Source organism: Desmodus rotundus, chromosome 7, assembly GCF_022682495.2.
Source record: "Desmodus rotundus isolate HL8 chromosome 7, HLdesRot8A.1, whole genome shotgun sequence".
Taxonomy (NCBI): domain Eukaryota; kingdom Metazoa; phylum Chordata; class Mammalia; order Chiroptera; family Phyllostomidae; genus Desmodus; species Desmodus rotundus.
Genome location: NC_071393.1, coordinates 58,187,721 through 58,207,467, shown reverse-complemented (window position 1 = coordinate 58,207,467; position 19,747 = coordinate 58,187,721). Strand labels below are relative to the sequence as shown.

General features: G+C 32.7%; 1 pseudogene; it reads left to right on the top strand.

Moving 5' to 3' along the window:
* The window catches only part of LOC123478780 (cytochrome c oxidase subunit NDUFA4 pseudogene), a 34,520-nt pseudogene extending 19,140 nt beyond the window's left edge, over positions 1-15,380 (top strand).
* The last annotated feature ends 4,367 nt before the right edge of the window (positions 15,381-19,747 follow it).

Sequence of the window (19,747 nt, the reverse complement as noted above, 5' to 3'; positions counted from 1 at the left end):
GAACCCACCTCCCTCCCCCACCTCCACCCTCCCCCTTGATTTTGTCCATGTGTCCTTTATAGTAGTTCCTGTAATCCCCTCTCCTCACTGTCCCCTCCCCACTCCCCCCTGTCCATTGTTAGATTGTTCTTAACTTCAATGTCTGTGATTATACTTTGTTTGCTTTTTTCTTCTGTTGATTATGTTCCAGTTAAAGGTGAGATCATATGGTATTTGTCCCTCACCGCCTGGCTTATTTCACTTAGCATAATGCTCTCCAGTTCCATCCATGCTGTTGCAAAGGGTATAAGCTCCTTCTTTCTCTCTGCTGCGTAGAATTCCATTGTGTAAATGTACCATAGCTTTTTGATTCACTCATTTACTGATGGACACTTAAGTTGCTTCCAGCACTTGGCTACTGTAAATTGTGCTGCTATGAATATTATGGTGCACAGGTTCTTTTGAATTGGTGTTTCAGGATTTTTAGAGTATAATCCCAGCAGTGGAATGGCTGGGTCAAAAGGCAGTTCTATTTTTAGTTTTCTGAGGAAATTCCATATTGTTTTCTACAGTGGCTGCACCATTCTGCATTCCCACCAACAGTGCAGTAGGGTTCCCTTTTCTCCAGAACCTCACCACCACTTGTTGTTTTTTGATTTCCTTATGATGGCTACTCTGATAAGTGTGAAGTGGTATCTCATTGTGGTTTTAATTTGCATCTCTCTGATGGCTAGTGATGCTGAGCATCTTTTCATATGCCCCTGTACCCTCTGTATGTCCTCCTTGGAAAAGTGTCTGTTCAGGTCCTCTGCCCATTTCTTCATCAGATTGTGTGTGTTCCTGGAGTGTAGTCATGTGAGTTCTTTATATATTTTGGAGATCAGACTCTTGTCTGCGGTATCATTGGCAAATACATATTCCCATATGGTTGGTTCACTTTTAATTTTGCTGATGTTTTCTTTAGCCATGCAGAAGCTTTTTATTTTGATGAAGTCCCATTTGTTTATTCTTTCCTTTATGTCCCTTGCTCTAGGGGACATATTGGTGAAAACATTGCTGCATGGAATATCTGAGGGTGATCTGGCTGCAACATCTGTCACCCCATTGATTGCCTGGGTTATGTCTTGTCTTTTACTGTTGCTAAGAACTGAATAGAGTAAGTTAATTAGATTTTTAAGATCTGTAACAATTTTTTTTTTCAAAAGTCACTCTATTGGCATTTTTTCTTTTAAATTCTCTTCATTTCTTTACTCATCTTTGGGGAGGGTAATTTTGCATGTACTCAGTTATATACAAGTTTTCATCTGTGTGTGTGTTTAGCTTTGCTGAAATAGCTTGAGTATTCAAGTCCTACAAAATACCAAAGACAATGCTTACTTTAATGAAATTTTCCTCATTTTATTATCAATTAAATTACTTCTACTAATAAAAATAAGACTTAATAAACTTAACAATGTACTATATTACAATTTAAAAAATACAAATTCAGTATTAATAGTTTAAAACTTTCTGTTTTTATAACATTTTAATCTTTGTTTTTCATTATTAAGAATGTTTTGCCTTTTCTGTACTGATCATATATTTTCTTGTCCTTTTCACATTATTTTCAGAGGTGTTTCACTGGTTTGCACATGAAGATTGATAGCATGATCGTCCAACTTGCATCAAAGGATAACTATTCATCGGTGTGCTATTATCAAGCAGAGATTTCCAAATATTAGTTCTTTAACTCAAAGAAAAGTAGCTGGATCCAGGTGGAAAGTCACCTGGAAACCCCCTAAGTTTGTATGATTTGTTTCCTGACAAAGTTGCTTCAGCATTTTTGTTTATTTTGTTTTTGGAATACTTCTCTCTGTAGTATCCTCCAGACTCTAAACTACTAGATTGGTTTCTAAGTTTCTTCAGATGTGTCCCATGTCAGAATTATTTATCCACTTCCCACCCACTAGCTCCATGGATTAAGAAGAAATAATAATAAAGTAATAAAAATCATTTGTTTCTGTTTGACTGAATCATCCCATTCTTGAAGTGACTTAATGGGTTAATTAGCCTTATTATTGCATTTACTGTCTCACACACACTTATTTATGGGAAAGTGTTCCTCTTGGCCTTTGCCTTGTTAGAGAAAGGAACACTAGGTCTGTGGCATTAGACTTTGCTCTTGAAGCACATGGCACTATGGCAACATAAAGCTTGAGCAAGCTTAGTTTTTCATTGATGGGATGCTACTGGCATAGAACCATCTTTCCCTGTCATTGTATGCTGGCTTTGATTTGTTCTGGGCCACACCCCCTTTCAGAGCAACAATTCTAGCTTAGCATGGGGTTTAGTACCATTAGAAAGAGAAGCATGGTGCCTCTTGTAGGAGCTTTACCCTAGCAATCAAGATGTGTGTTATGATTAACTGAATCCTGCAAATATATTCCTTCTAGCCTAAGTGAAAGAAAAAGAGAACAGCTGCTATTATTTATCATCATTCATTTCTCATAAATACCCAGGATTTTCAGTAAGTATTATCTTATCCTGGAATTAATTCTTTCAATTCTTGTCATAGGTTTTGTTCCTATAGATTATAATGAGAGAGGTATTGACAAGAAATTAAAAAAAAAGACTCTAGATGAGCTTTCCTTTTGATTCTTAAACTTCAAGATCAACAGTGGAAAGTATTACGCTAAGTGAAATAAGCCAGGCAGTGAAAGACAAATACCATATGATCTCACCTATACGTGGAACCTAATCACCAAAAGAAAGAAGCAAGCAAAATAGAAGCAGAAATAAAGAACAAGCTGACAGTAACCAGAGGGGTATGGGGGAGTGAGATAACAGGTGAAAGAAGGGAAGGTTTGTCAAGGAACATGTATAAAGGACCCATAGACAAAGCCAAAGCGGAAAAGAATTGAGGGTGGAAGGTGGGGGTTGGTGGGGTGGGGGAAAGTGGTGGTAGAAAAATGGAGACAACTGTACTTGAACAACAATTAAAAAAAGAATTATTAAGTAGATGTGGTACCACTGAAAGCTAAAAAAAATCCTTATTTTGAATCTATGTTATTCAAACAATATTTTTTTTCTTAAAGATTTAATTTTTTTATTTTCATAGATAAGGAGAAAGGGAGGGAGGGAGAGAGGGAGAGAAACATCAGTATGCAAGAAAAACATGAATCAAGAGCATGGCCCCAACTGAGGACCTGGCCTGTAACCCAGGCATGTGTCCTGACTGGGAATCGAACCAGTGACCTTTTTCCTTTTCAGGACAATGCCCAACTCACTGAGTCATGCCAGTCAGGAATCAAGCAATATTTTCTGCTCTTGGAATATATAATAATCATGTGAATTTCAAATATATTATCCATAATGGTAGTTATCTTTAGGTGAGTATTATATTCCAGGCCTTCGGTGAATTTTTTTCCATTTAAGTTATTCATCATAAGTGACTAATTTTATTTCTGTATCAAAACATTAGTTATTACTGTTCATCTATCATTGATAGATCAATTTTTGTCATGTTGATAAAATCAGGGTGTAAGGTTTCTACTACAAGGGGCAGATCAAGGGTTATAATACATTTTCTGAGGTCAACCCTTCCTGTGACCTAAAAAATAAACATAAACTGTATAATTCTGTTTGGGGTAGGAGAGTAGTTGAAGTAAATTACCATTGCTCAAACAAGAACTCAAGTTCTAAATTTACTATTTATTAACTGTGAGATCACCTTAACTTTTATAGACATCAGTTTCCTCTGCAAAATGAATATATTGTCAAAATCCTTCATATAGTCATTGTGAAATTAAGTGAAATAATTCACATAAAGTGCTTAGCTCTATGCCCAGAGTATGGTGAGAAATGAATGGTAGCTAATACATTGAGCATACTATCACTAAGAGTAATAATAATAATATTATTATAAGAGGACATAAATTTAGCACATGTTTAGGCAAGTAAGACTTTAACAGGGACCAATTCCAGAATATTTGAAACCCTAGAGTTTCTAAAAACTATTCTTATTCTATTTTTAGGTCCAGTTCAATTATCACCATTGCCTTCCTATGAAGTACCAAATTTTATTTTTGCCCCCTATAATTATTGCTTTTTAAATTAAAACTTTTCCATTTATTTATGAGAGAGAAGAAAGGAGGGAGAGAGAGCAAGAGAGAAATTATTGATTGGTTGTTCTGCTTGGTTACCCATTCATTGGCTGATTCTTTCATGTGTCCTGACCAGAGATCAAACCCACAACCTTTGGTGTATCAGGATGGTACTCTAACCAACTGAACTACCTGGCCAGGGCCACCCCTTATAATTCTTTATTATTCATACTATTTGAAGAATAAATTGATAAGTGTATAATCTTCTAGTCTTTCCTAAGCCTCAGGGCTTAATAATGTCAAGATTTATTACTCCTTTTTGTCACATTACAATGTAGATCAGGTAGACAGTGGGGGTGATTCTTTGTTCCATTTAGATCTGTTTGGCTATTCAGGGACTCACGAGTGGCTTGGCCATCTTCTAGAACCCTGGAGTCCTCCATTCGATATTCTGCATTGGGTTAGGAGGGAAGAAAACTTGTTGAGGATTCTGAAGGATATCTTATTTCATTGGCCAGAATTCACATTGCCCAATCTAATTGCAAGGGAGGTTTTGAAGTGTAATTTAGTGGTGTGTTTGGGAAGAAAAATAATGCATTGCTGAACACAGCATTATCTCTGCCTTACCAATCAACCAAACACTTCCATCAACAAAACTAAGTCAATTATCTAAAGATTAGCTGAGGAACTCCTACCTACAAAATGTATTGCACATAATTTTATAAAGGTATTTATCTCATATTACAAACCCTTTGTCAACAGGAATTGGAGTCTAGGAAGGCTTTATACCAACTTTTGATATGTTTAGCTCTATAGGAATTCTCTGGGTAACTTTTTGTGGAGCATTTATCCTGCTTCATTTCTACTTAAAGCTTGTATATGTGAAAGAGATTATATCATCAAATGAGCATTTTCCTTGCTTTTATCATCTTTTGTCATTATCCCAACATTCTTTCATTATAGCTGTTATTGAGAACACACTTTCAGATTTAACATGGAGATTAACTGTGAAATAAGTAAATAGCGAATTGTTTTGTTAGAATGAAGTCTAAAAGTCAATGCTTTTAAGAGTTTTTTTATTGTTAACTGCTATTTCTAAATGACTATAATTCTCAAAAAACAGCAGATTGATAACCTTAGATTTAAATTTTTTTTTCTACAAAAAACTACTGTGATGGTAAATTCTATACTCAGTGCACACTTTGCTATGATACTCCAAAATATGACTTTTTCTGAAGTTCCACTTTACAAATGAGAGAGTTGCTTATGTTACAATGCATTTAGTGCCTGAATTCCTAGGCACTCTCCAAAAGACAGACTTGTAATGTTTTCATGATCATGTTTATTCACCATGGTTCAGGAAATAGATTCAAACGTCCTGCTTATTTTACACTTTACCAACCAGTTGCAAATGATAACAACTAGCACTCAGCACTCACATTAATACCAATAATCTGTTTGAGACTGGCTGTGTGTATGAATGGTTTCATGTCCACTAAGAATATGTTAATATTTTGAAAGGAATACATATTTAAATTATTTTATCATGATTAATATACATATATGAAATTAGGCATATATTTTGATATTTTATTAAAAATCAAACTATTCCTTATTATTCATGTTTAACCAAAAGATATTTTGGAATCTCATTAAGATACATTGTTAAGAATGACATTTTAGTAATTAACTTAAATACTGATGTTATTTAGATGATTATATATTCATGTACATACTTCTGTTTTAGTGATTATAACACTAATTAATAATTTCGACATAAAATATTTATTGTTTTCCAAGTACATTTTTAGTGTATGCCATAATTTTTCATATAATTATCTGTTTGCAAAGTAAAAGAGACTGTAGAATTCAAAATAATATCATAAGTTTCATTTCCATGCTAGTCTAACCAACTCTACCTTTATTAAATAAATAAATGTGGAAGGATGAGTATCCATAAATACATAAGTTTTTTAATTGAAAATGCACATTATTTAATCAAACAATTCTGTGAGAGAAAAGTGTTTGCAAATATGCATTTTATAAAAGTGGAAAATGGCATTTTTACTATTTTATTAAGTAGAAATAAATTACTAAGTGTGTAGTTATGTGAAAATAAATGTAAAATATTTATACTAAATATTTTAGGTGTTATGTATTATAAACTCAGTTATCTTGCACTATCTATCTTTGCATATAGACTTTCATTATTATATTGTTTGGGTTATATAAATAATTTTCTTTAGATTTTAAATAATTATTGATAAAGATTAGGGAGCATTTACAGAGAAAATAATTTGTTACATTAACTTTTACACAAGTATTCTAAAACTTTCATTTCATTTACTCTAGTGAATATGAACCTCTAGAAATATTTATAAGTTTACAGTCTATTTGGACATACAAGTTAGTGAGTACTAATATTAAAAATTATTACCTTGAGTGCTGCATATTCTTTATGAGATTTCATATACTCTATTAAGTATTAAAAGGGTTTAAGTGCTAAAGAATTCATTATTTTATTTCTTTTGTCTTAAATTGGTATTACAAATTGTACATTTGTATCACTAAACTTTTGGGTTAGTTATAGAACATAGACATTTTAACTTAAGGTTTTACATATATTTGACAAAAATAATTTTAGTCCTATAGCAGTTAAGCAGAAATTGTTTAGCAGTTGCAGTTGTAACGTAAGTGCTAATTATAATTTTTGGCAAATTATTTAAAATTTTATGTAAGTTGGCTTTATGACAATTTCTACTAAAACAGTTGTTACATTTTCCCATGTTTCTTGCATCATGCATTTTGAATTTAGCATCTGACATGTTTTTCAACTACCAGTTTACAATGAAAACATGTAGGTACTCGAGGGAATGTGTTAAAAGCAAAAATTCTATGATCCTTGAAAGGTAAATGACGGCACTGAGACTGTCACATCTGGATAGGAAATATTTCACCTGTTTGTCTATCTACACAAACACAAGTAAGATAATTATGATCTTAACAATGCATGATTTAAAAAACAACCTATGGCTTTGATTAGGTCAAAACCCAGTTGTTGTTGTTTTTAATTTTAATTTTTTATTGTTATTCAATTACAGTTGTGTCCCTTTTCTCCCCATCCCTCCACCCCACCCCAGCAAAACCCAGTTTTTAAAAATTTTTTCTTTGTTTCCACAAATGAGTAAAAATGGATTGACCTTAAAATATCAAATGCCTTTGAGTAATTACAGCAAATCTATTTATATTTTGAAATTTAAAGGTAAAATTAACCCTTGGCTTTCAAACATTCATATATATTATGCACTTAAATATATTTTATATACATATACACATAAATACACATGCATCACATATATATATAATCATGTAATTGTTATATGTCTAACTATTCAAAAAAGTTTACCTCACTATATTTTATTTTTCTTAAAACATATATATCAGAATTGCTGAACTGTAACTGTGAAAAACCAGTCACAACCAAAGTTAAATGAATTTCTTGTAAGATCACACTTGTTTATATTTAAAGTAAGTTCTCAGCATCATAGTAAACTGTTAATTGACTTGTAAAGTTAGCTTTGTATGTATATTAGTAAATTATAGAAGACATTTTAATGTGAACTAATTCTTAAAACCATTTTGATATCCTGAAGACAGAAACTTTGATATAATCATGCTTTCTTGCTGAATTGAAAACATCTTTAAATTCTAGTCACATGGCTTACTATTAAATTAATACAATTATACTCTCGTTTAGTTACTAGGAAAGTAATTGTTTAATTAAATATGTCATTTGTTTACCAAGTAGTGTTTCAGAAATGCTAGTTCAAAAGATAGAATAAGGGTTTATATCAAACATTTCAATCTGACAAGTAAATTACATTGCTTCCACCATAAAGAGGTAAGCAGAAAACTGTAGTAGTGATGAAAAGACATAGTCTTATTACTCAGAGATATGATATGCATCAGTCTACCAAAATATGACCTTTTCTGCTTTCAGGATTAAGACAAAGTCTCTAAAATCAGTAAGATAAGGATTTGCCTGGACTTTTAGTATTTTAAATACTATTTTAAAATGGTCATTTCTTTTTATTAGTCAACTCAGAGGTCAAAAAATAACATTATAGGTTTTAATATGAAAATCTGGGTAAAATGAAATCTATAGGCATAGTACACATATGAAAAAATACGTCTCAGTAAATGCCAACTCAAGAGTAAAACATCTAAAATGTCTCCCATTTGCCAAAGCAGAATTATTATTTTGTACATTTTCTTAACTAGGATTTGTTGTGATTTCTCCTTTTCTTGTTATAGCAATTACCATTGTGCTTACTACAGTAAAAGGCATTCTCCCAACTTTTTGGTTAAACTTGTGAAGTAAAAACAGTAACATGTTTTAACAGTAACAATTACATGTGGAAAGTAAAACATTTTTTGATTCTCAAATTTCAAGAAAGTTTGTATAATTTTCTAAAGTTTTATGGCACTAGAATGAAGGTTTTGCATTTTGGTTATATTTGATATAACTAAAGTATAATATTTGTTTTTGATATAATATTTCTGATTTTGATTTTCCCATAGGAATGAAAAGATATGAAGAAGCTAAAAGATTACCAATTGTTATGCATGTTCATCAGAACATGGCAAATTGATTGTGGTATGTCATAAAATATGAACAAACTAATTTTCTGTTATTTACTCAAAGTTCAGCTTTATGAGCTTGTTAAATGTTTTCAAAAGTGCTGAAATATTGCCTCTTTAGTCTATGAATTATAAGCTAACTATAAACATCTATTTCCTTAGTTCCTACTGATTCTCTGTATATACCTCTGTTAATTAAAAAAATTATTATTATAGGAAGATTGATTATTAGCTAATATTTATTGAGTGACTATTATGTATGACACACCTTATGTAAGTTTTCTATTTGGATTAATTTGGTTACCTCTCCATACATGACACTGTTATGCTCACAATAAACTTACATTATTGAGTAGATTAAAATTATGTATGGAAGCGAAATGATGAACTAGTCTGTTATAATTAAGTTAATGAAAAGGGGTGTTAAAGTGTGGTAAAACCAATCTGGTATTATTTTATTTTGGCAGTTATATTTTTTTCACTCCTCAGTGAACCACAAAGAAAGAAGATGGGTATGAGTTTTACAGGGGTGAAATAGGTTGTCTGTCAGTTGGGTTTAGGCGACAGTCTGTCTGCAAGCCGTAAGATGATCTGCAGAACACTAGAGGGAAGCAGGCAGGATTCCTGGCTTGCAAGAATAGATATTGATCTACCTTAGCCACCTAAACAATGCCTCACCTGTTTGCCTTGTCCATACCTTATTTTACGCAGTCTAATGCTTGTTTTGTTTGACTTTTCTTTTATTTCTCTGGATCTGAGCTTTGATACACTTTGGGGAGTACATAAACACAGTGTTGTACTTGAACATCACCATACTTTTGAGTCCTCTGGTGGTTTGGGACCACCCCTCCCTCTTGAATAGCTCCGTTATTGAAAATTATGAACCAGAGTGAAATTACTAGGCTTCATACAGAAGTAGCTGATCCAGCAGCCTAGTGTCCAATAACACCGAACGTGAGATGCTACTAATTACTGCCCTATAGACCTCGTTTAAAATTTCTTAAATCTCTGCTTGCAAAAGGATTTGTTATTATTAATTCATTTTCCCCAGCAGATAGTTGAAAAATAAGTTACTATAGTATTTAGAATTCTATTCCACTTATCTTGGAGCACAACTTTGTTACCTATGTACTGCCTCAAGAACTAATGAAATACAAAAGTACATTCAGCTTCCCAGTAAAGTATAATATAAATATTTACCAGCACTTATTATTAGTTTGCCATTTCCTGCTGACAGCTATTCCAATTTTGCCAGCAGGCACTGGATCTCAAAATTGTATTATGTTTTGAACAAATAGTGACAAACAAAAATTCTCATAAAATAAATGAGCAAGATTTCCTTGGGGGGGGATGACAAAACCTCTTCCAATGTTAAATGAATATTTCTTTCAAATTCTGACAGATGATATTATTAATTTGCATATTGTATATTTCACCCTAACGGGAAAACAATTAAGTTAACAAGGAACTAAATAATATGCACTTAGGGACATTTTAACATTACTGTTTTTTTGATTATGAGTGTTTTAATTTTTTGCTGTTCCAGAGCTGCTTGATGCTAATATTTAGAATGACAATGGCGGACTCTGGTTTCCAAATGATACCATTTAAAGACTAGCAAAGAACAAAAGCAACTTCTTTTAGAATCACAGATGTAAATGTTTACATAAAATTGTCTTTTCTGTGCTACCAAGAAATACCATAACACTTAGCAATTGATGACATCTAAAAATACTTAAAATATGTGTTGGGCCCTGACTGGTGGGTCCAAGTTGTTTGGTCATTGTCCCCCAAAGTGAAAGGTCACTGTTCCATTCCCAGTCAGGGCACAGGCCTGGGCTTCATGTTTGGGCACAGACAAAAGGCAACTAACAGATGTTTCTGTCCCCCTCTTTCTCCCTCTCTTCTTCCCTCTCTAAAAATAAATAAATGAACTCTTTAAAAAGTGTATCTTGGCTTTAAACTGGTATAACTTCCTAAAGACTTTATATCAGTGACAATCACTTCTCTGCAACCAGCATCCACTTTTTTGACCCACTCTTATTTTATTATGTTCAGTTGGGTAAAGCACCACCTTTGTTAAATCAAACCCTTCATCTATTCAACACTTGTCCCCTTGCAATTGAATGTGGCTAAAGAGAAAAAATATAAAACACTGCTAACTAACCTCACCTTAAATTTAAGATCAGTTTTCTTTTTTAAATTTTTTTTTTAGATTTTATATGCTTAGTTTTAGAGAGAGAGGAAGAGGGGGAGAAAGAGAGGGAGAGAAGCATCAATGTGTGAGAGAAACTACTGGTTACCTCTCCCACGCCCCCAACTGGGAGACTTGGCCTGCAACCCAGGTATGTGCCTAAACGGGGTTTGAACTGGCAACTTTTGATTTTAGGACGATGCCCAACACACTGAGCTATAACAGTCAGGGCTAGGATCACTTTTCTCAAGCTTCTCCTTAATGTTGTCTAGCAATCATACTACATTTTCCTACTTGATTTATAAGACATGGATGCTTTTTTTTACATCTTCTTTTCAAATTTCTAGCACTTCTTGCTTCCTCCTCATCTTGTGCTATTGACTATGATTTCTCCTCCACTAAGAAAACAGAAGAGAATTTCCATGATCTATCTTTACATCTATTGACCTAACTATATTTATGCAAATTTACTTGAGACTTTATTACCTTATTCTTGGAGAAAGCTGGCCCTCTACTTGTGTAGTATATTCTATCCTCCTCCCACCCATTTTATGATGTGGGACTATAAATTATCTCCTCTCTCTCCTGTGCCACATATACTGTATTTCCCTCCACACTGGGTGCTTCATATCAGCACACACACATGCTGCTATTTCTTGCATTTCTAAAAAACCCGCTTTGACTCCACTTCCCCTTCTGGCTCATTTCCTCTATAACTTTTCCTTTTCTGTCATTCCTTTTAAGACAAAACTCCTTGAAAAAGAGTTTCTACATATGGTTTCCAATTTCTCCCTATTTTTAAATCTATTCCAAGCAGATTTTTATCACTAGAACTCCACTTAAACTGCTGTTGCCAAGGTCATCCATGAACTCCATGTTGCTAAATCCAATGGTCGGTTCTCAGGCCTCATCTTACTTGAACTCTCATTAACATTTGACAAACTTGATCACTGTGTCCTTAAAATACTTTATTTACTTGGCCACCAAGACAACAAACTTAGTGCTGTATTGTTTTATGTTTGCTCTGTTTTCCTACCTTTGTATTTTCCATCTCAGATTTTTTATTTCCTTTCAATTTCCCTGACTTCTAAAGGTTGTAGCACTAGTTAATAGTCACATGAATTCTCTTTTCTATCCTTAATAATTACTTTGTTGAACTCATCTATTCTCAAGGCTTTAACTGCCATTGATATACTGGTATAATATGTAAGTATATATTTAATACAATAATATAAAGCATACAAATATATGTTACATAAAATACATGTATATGTATAATATATAAACTTATAAATATATGATGTAAAATTAATATATACATGACCAGTTTAGATTTCCTTTGTGAATTTCATTATTTACAACTACCCACAAGATACACCCATTTGGCTAGCAAATAAACATTTTAAATTCAACATGTTCTAAAGTAACCTGATAGTCTTCCACAACCTGCTTTTTTGGCCAGTCTTTTTCTTTTCAGGGAAATGCAACTCCATTCTTCCAATTACACAAACCAAAATTCCTTAGAACTATTTTTGGCTGTTACCATTTCTTTTACACATAACATTCAATCTGTCAGAAATTTACGTTGGTGCTATTTTCAAAATGTATCCAAAATTCATCTGATCCTCGCTACCCTCACTGCCACAACTCAGGTCCAGGCCATTCATATTTCATCTGTGTTTTTACCACAGTCTCTGCTTCTGCCCTTGTCTCTCTTTAGTTTTTATATAATTAGTAGCAAGGAAATGTTCAAATACAATTCAGGTAATCTCAGTTTTCTGTTCACCCTCCTACTTTTTTTTTTTTTTTTTTAATTTTAGGCTAAAAGTCAATATCCTCACAAAGGTATACATGGTCCTACATGATCTGTGCTCTTCCTTACCCTTCTGACTTCAAGTCCATTCACTTTCTTCCTTCATCACTCTGTCTGGCCACTCTAGTTTCCTGGTTGTTTTTCAGAGATAAAATAAATACATAAATAAACACAAAACCAAAACTGCTCTTGTCACAGGACCTTCGCATTTTCTGTTCCTCTGCTGGGAAAGCTTCTCCTCCCCAGCCAGATGCATATATAACAAATGGCTCACTCTTCACTTTCTTTACACAGATTTCGGCGAGTCCCTTGTAGACTACTCTATCAAAAATTCCAACCCTTCCTCCGTGATTCTTATGACTCTTCCCTGTTTTATTTTTCTCTTTAGCATTTAACTACCATACTATATATTTTACTCTTTTTGTTTATTGTTTGTCTTTTCCAGTATAATTCAAGCTCTATGGTGCTAGCAATTTTGTCTTTTGCAACTTATTTTGTCTATGGTAGATCTCCAGTGCTTATAATGTGGCCTAAGATGTTAAGTATCTTTTTAATGAATAGATGAATGAATGAATGAATCAATCAATAAATGAAGATTTGGGAAGAATTGTGTAAAAAAATCTTATTAAATTTTAACTTTTGGTAATTATTTGCAAATTATATGGTGTCTGTTGAATTGAGAAAACAATAATTAATAATGTACCTTCATCTTTGATTTTTCTGCTCTGTTCTGTCAAATCTGCCATGCACTAGTTAATTTCAAAGGCTCTTATATCAGGCATGCAATAGTTTCATGTTCTTATATATCTTAGATTTCTCAATTGAGAAAGGGTACTAGTCAGTGGCTTTTTATAAAATACATTTTGGATGAATGAGGGTAATTTAAAATTAACTATTTTGGAACGTTTAAAATTACAATCAGATGGAATGTGTGATGATCATTTTCCTCTCGGGACCTTTGTACCTAATTTTCCCTTGGCCCAGTATACTTTTCCTCCTTTCTCAACTCTCCAACCTCTGTCCTTGAAGTCTCAGCTTAGAAGTCACTTTCTTAATAAAGTTGTCTCTTCCCCACTTGCATCTCTGCAGACTGGGTTAAGTGCTGTACTTATCTCCATCATGACACCTTACATTGGTAAAAATATTTGTTTATGTTTATTTTTCAGTCTCTTATAATAGACTTTAAACTTAACAAAGGCAAGGCTTTTCTGTTATTTTGTTTTATGTATACATGATGTAATTCAGTGACAAAGATATAACACACATCTGATAAGGGTCTGGTATGCTAGGCACTCCTGCCCTGCAGAGATGTGACTTGGTTAAACTGAGACTCTTGAGAGAATAAAACAAGGCTGTATCTGCTTTGTTCTTTGTTGCATTTGGTGTCTTTGAAGCAATTTTTATGGTAAAATTAAGAATAAATATAGTCACACAAATACATTGCTTCCAACTGTCTATAATTATAAGACTCAACAGGGTTTCAAGAAGCATCACCTGATAAATATATTCTGTTAAGATAGAAGAAGTACATCCCAATGACATAGGTTTCTGGTAGTGTCCTTCATAAAAATCTTTATTATTATTATATTTTTAAGATACTAGTGTCCTTCTAAAAACCTGAGAATGTCTTTCATGACAAAGTTGTATATCTCTAGGATGTTTTAAGGAACTTTTTTTTTTTTTCAAAAGCCAATTTGCAAAAGGCTTGTTTGTAAAGTTTGTTTCTTTTACCTCTATAGTGTTAGTAGACAAGTTTTTATTTTGTCATTATAAATTTTATGAAAATAAAAATGTCTGATTTTTCTCTATTTCAGATCTTTGTTTGCAGAGAGTGGATGAGACAGAGCAGAGAATGTAGAGAAATAGAGGAGCGCTCAGAATTTCTTTTTACCAACTTTATGTTATCTGCATAATATGAAAACAAGTATCACTCAATTGCATGAATTGAATTTGCTTTTGTTCTACTCTCAAGTGCAAGATAATTGCCAGGTGAATCAACATCCCTCCCTAAACCTAGACAAATACACACACACATACATGTGCATGCAGATGATAACTTTTATTTCCTAAAAGCATAATTAAATGTTAGGTTAAAAGAATATCCTGGTTCAGGGCACTCTCTACCTGCTGCCGGGCCTTGCCATTTTGTTTTTCTCTGCTTCCAGGCCCTCTGCTGTGACCATGCTACGCCAGGTCCTCAGTCAGGCCAAGAAGCATCCACGTTTGATCCCAATCTTTGTATTTATTGGAGCCAGAGGTACTGGTGCAGTGCTATATGTCACACACCTGGCATTGTCCATGCGCCTGATGTCTGTTGGGACGAAAAGAATAACCCCCAAACCCCAGAACAAGCTGAGCTCCAATGAGCAATATAAGTTCCACTCAGTGAATGTAGATTATAGCAAACTGAAGAAAGAAGGTCCAGACTTCTATGTGAAATTTTTCATCACTCTAAAGCTGCTTAGAATGAAGGTCTTCCAGAAGCCATCTGCACGATTTCCCACTTAACCAAGAAATATTTCCCCTTCAAATGCACAAAATAATGTTGATGTATTCTGTTGGGGTTTACACTGATTAACAAATATTTGAAACTTGAAAAACAAAATGAAACAGAAAAGAATATTCTGACCCACAGATTTGGAGAAAATAACTGTAAATCACATTGATGATAAAGGACATGTATCTGGAATATATAAAAAAAATCTTGGAACTTAATAATAAAAAGTAACCTATTTAAAACTGAACAAAAGATTTGAGTAGATGATTTTCTAAAAGAGATATTCAAATGGACAATAATCACATGAATATATGCCCAATAGCATTAGTCATTAGGAAAATGCAAATCAGGACCACAAGGAGATACCAGTTCACAGCCATGAGGATGGTAAGAATAAAAAAATGAACAATAGTGTTAACGAGGCTGTGTAGAAATTGGAGCTCTCAAATATTGCTGGTGGGATCGCAGAATGATGCAGCCACTTGTAAAACAGTTTGGCATTTCTTCAAAATGTTAAACATAGAGTTACCAGATGACCCAGCAATTCTACTCCTATGTATATACTCCAAAGAAATAAAAACATATGTTCACTCAAAAAATTGTATACAAATAATCATAAAAATATTAATTATAATAGCCAAAAGGTGAAAACAACCCAAATTTCCATCTACTGATAGATAAACAAAATGTTCAATATTTATATAAAATATATTATTTGGCAATAAAAATAAATGAAGTCCCAATAGATGTTACAACATCAGTGAATACTGAAAGCATTGTGCTAAGTTAAAGAAGCTTTTGGTTTGTAGGCCTGCAATCAATCCACTGAGCTACATCAGCCAAGGCAGAATAAATTGTAAGTTTTTATTTAAATTATTTCCAGGGGTTTTCAATCAGGTGGGAGGTTGGCAGGAATTCTCTGTCCTCCTGCCCCGGGAGTGTATCAGAATCTCAGCAATGTGAGTTGGGGGGATAGGACTGTGTGGATGAGGGAAAAAGGAATATGCATATAGTTACAAGAGTTCTCCAAGGGATTCAGATACCCCTCCATCCTGGCTTAACCAATGCAGACTTGCATTTTCGCTTTATGGTAGCCCTTCACTCAGTCTCCGAATTACCTTTCATCTACCTAGCACTGCTTCTCCTTCCTCCTCCCAGTTTTTGGAAGGATAACTAATTGTGTTAAAATGAGACATTTTATAGTAAAAAGGATACAGAATTAATACATTTAAAACATTTCAAAAAGTAATACAATTAGCTAAGCACTTATGTTTTATTAGTAATAGCAAGCAAAATTAATAAGTAAATTCAACTAAAAATGATTATGTGTCAGAGTGTATAGTTTTTACATTGACATTTCACATAATCTGACTTTGCTTAGAAGAGAAATCACTAGGCTGTTAAAATTACTTTTAAAGAGCTGTCAAAATTGGAAAATCTGCTGTCAAAAATATGATGAGAAAAGTTTGAAAATGGTAAAGTATGTTGACTTAGACAAAAAATATTACCTTTATGGAGGAAATCTTGAATATTTATCATTATCTTCAAAAGAGGTAATTTCCCCCCTGAAATCGGACATCTTTGTTTTAAAAATTGTATCCTGACACATGTATTTTCACTTTAATATTAATATGAATGAAACCATTTATATTCAACACCACAATGAAAACATCTCTAAGTGCTAGAAAATGCTAAAATATGAATGTAATTTATGCTCCTTCATACTACTGTTTGTTTGCTTAATTTTTAATTGAAGAGGAATTTTTAACCCTAATCCTTCTTTTTGGCTTCTCTGACTTTTTATATATGTACTCATTAAGTAAATATATTTAAAGTAATAGAAACATACAAATCTATACTTTCTGGAAAGTCTGGTGAAATTTTATCTTTTTATGCTATCTATTTAAATTATAAGAAAATATTATCTCTCATATGTCAGGTGCTCAGTTATGTGCCATTGAGAGTTTCAATTCCAAAATGTTTTAATTTTGAGACTTCACACCAATATTCACTTAAAGATTGATCCTCTGTCCCTACTATAATATGATTGAAAAAAGAAATATTTGAGAGATTTTAAGTTAAGAATGGAGAGATTGGTAAAACTAAAGCCTCTTTAAACCCATTTTATTTTACTACGAACAAAATCTGTTAATAATTTAAACCTTGAAAAGTCCAATTTTTCCAGAATATTCTAGGTTTATCCAGAATATCCTAAACATTTGATTATTGATGCATAATAAAAATAAATAAGGCTTTATATACAGATGAACAAAATATGTGAATATGAAATAAAATACAAGATTATCCCTAGTATATTTTTTCACCTAATATAAATAATATAGGACTTTAAGTTGGCATGCTAACTACTGTATAGTCAACTTGTTGTTGCTGTGTGATCTGGATGTTTATCTCTCTCTCCATACAGTTAAAATACAAGTAATCATCATTACCACCTACCTGTCCCATTCACAAAAATTTTATGAGGATCAGTACACACGATTGTAAAGAACTGTGTAAATGTAAATATTTAAACAGCACTGTTTTAAGTTATGCATTATTTTAAAAATATAAACACAAATTATATATACTAAGTTGAAAATATAAACAGCCCTATTTTATTTTTGAAGATGAAAAACAGAGTAAAGATATTACTTTTGGGGGTAAATTATTTGAGCCAGAACTGTAGAATATAGAAATTTTCCTGTGAAAAGAGTGACTCAATAAAATTGTCCATCTGAGCAAATACCACCATTTTATATTGTCTACTATTTTAGGGTTATGTGAAATAATTTAGGCCTGGCTATCAGATGTCCCAATATTTATATAACCTTATAATTTAACACCTCTATATTAAATCATCAAAGTTTTAAAAACTGAATTTCACAAGCCATGTAAGATTGCGTCCTAAACCATTCAAATTTAAACAATAAAGGTACTTACAAATATTGCCACAAATAAGGTGAGTGTAATTTCATAGACCTAAAATGTCAACATAATTTTAGGGGATGTCTACAATATAGGAAATTAAGTGAGAAGCTTGCAGATTTAAAGGCATTTGAATCTGAATAGATAAATCTTATTGTTCCCAGAACCATGTTGACGCATCATTACTCCACATGTGGAACAGACTGACAGTGACCAGAGGGGAGAGGGGAGGGAGTAATGGTGGAAAGAAGGGGAAGGGACTAGACAAAGAACATGTATGAATGACCCACGGACATGGACAGCAGTGTGGGAATTGACTATGGTAACAGGTGTGGGGGTGATGGGTGGAGGAGGGCAAAGGGAGAAAATTCGGGACAACTGTAATAGAATAACAATAAAAATGATTTTAAAAAGAAACTATAAACTTAGAGCTCTCACTGATAATCCAAAATACAGTATGTGTATATTGGAGAAAAGTTTGTGTTGCTATGGGAACTTTGGCTTTTGTTTACATTATACTGCAAACTATATTATTTGCCTTGGTTCACCTTAATGACTACCTTCATATATTGCTAATTATACTATTTTCCCTCATTCACTATGATGATTAACTCCTTAAGGTTAATATTGCTTATCTTTATTGAGTTAGTTCATATTTTTCTTGAATACAGAAATATGAACTTAAATTTATCTTCATTTGTGAAAATTGCATTGTGCATGTCACTATCACCTGTTAATTACATTAAGTAAAAGAAGTTTTATCTTTTATGAAATTTGCAATATTACATTTATGAAAATTATGAGCTTGACTGTGTTGGCCTTCAAAAACAACATATTCTAAATGGTAGAAAATAAAATTTGTGAACATGTTTTGTTTTGGCCATAGAAATGTATAATTCCCTTATTCAAAATTTTCTTCAGTATTTTAAAAGAGGAAATCTAAGCTTTAAAAAATGTTCACACTTTTAACTTATAGGCAAAGACATGATAAAATATTCATTATGTGTATGCAGAATCTCTTCTGTATGTAGGACTCCATAGAGATAGTAAGTGAATGCATTACACAATAAATATGCCTAAAGAACAGATATTGAATTGACTCTTAAGATCTTAGTTACCTTTCCACTTTTGCAATTAAAACACTTGAAAACTAGAAAAAAATGCAGAATGAAAACTATATATTTTAATTTAGATAAACTGGGATTGATATCTTTATTCAGAAATGGTAACGGCTATTATGTGCTAGATATGAGTTGGGCATGTGCATTCATGGAAGGATAAGTAAGCTCTCATGAGGTTATAAATATGTAAAGGAATAATTACACATAGATTTTCAGATTTCATATTTTAAAAAGCTACTGTAAAAACCCTTAGAATTTTGTTTTGCCTTCAAGAATATATTTATTGTGTTTGAGATGATACATCAGGTGGTCTCTGAATGACAAAGGGTAAATGAAAATCTCATTACAAATTGACAAAAATAAAAGGTAAAACATTTTCCACAATAGCAACAACCACATACTCAGAAAGAGATATGGATTTATTAAAAAAGACCTAATTTCTAGTCATCTATGGTCACTTTTATGACAAAGTAGAGTCTAAAAAAATAAAGATTT